The 509-nt window shown below is 54.0% G+C and overlaps 1 protein-coding gene across 1 annotated transcript in view; it reads right to left on the reverse strand.

Annotated features, from left to right (window-relative positions):
• RPTOR (regulatory associated protein of MTOR complex 1) overlaps window positions 1-509 on the reverse strand; it is a 163,041-nt gene that overhangs the window by 37,003 nt on the left and 125,529 nt on the right. The window lies entirely within an intron of this gene.

Consider the following 509-nt stretch of genomic DNA (forward strand, 5'->3'; position numbering starts at 1 on the left):
CCAGGGCGACCGTCCTCCACCATTTCTCTGCTTGTTTTAGCACCTTCGCAGCCAGAAAATCCAGCGAGAACGTCAGAAAGAAAACAGCACCTCTCCTTCTCCAGCCTCTCCCAGCCCCCTTCTGGAATAAAGGGCCTCCCTTACTCCATTTTGTAATACATATAAAAAAAAAATCAATTAATTTTTACTACAATTATTATTTTACAGTGAAACAACTGCAACCTGCAACTGCAGAACCGGTGGGTCCAGACCAACTACAGAACCTCCCCTCCTCTTTACATTCCTTCGTGAGGGTGCCCCAGGGGGCGCAGGGCTTCTCTTCGGGGTCCTTTCCCTAGCACCGTCCCGTCTGCCACCATCGCCTCTGCTCCCTCTGACGATTCCCTCCCTCCTACTTGACAAGCCCGGCGGTCCCGCAGAGCGGCACGATGCAGGTAAGTCCACTCCTTTCCCTCCCCAGGCTGGAGGAAAAGGAACAGCAGAAGCCCCCAGCCTACGCTCGGGACGCG

This window comes from Egretta garzetta, unplaced genomic scaffold (genome assembly GCF_000687185.1).
Source record: "Egretta garzetta isolate BGI_Z169 unplaced genomic scaffold, ASM68718v1 scaffold131, whole genome shotgun sequence".
In the NCBI taxonomy this organism is placed as follows: Eukaryota; Metazoa; Chordata; class Aves; order Pelecaniformes; family Ardeidae; genus Egretta; species Egretta garzetta.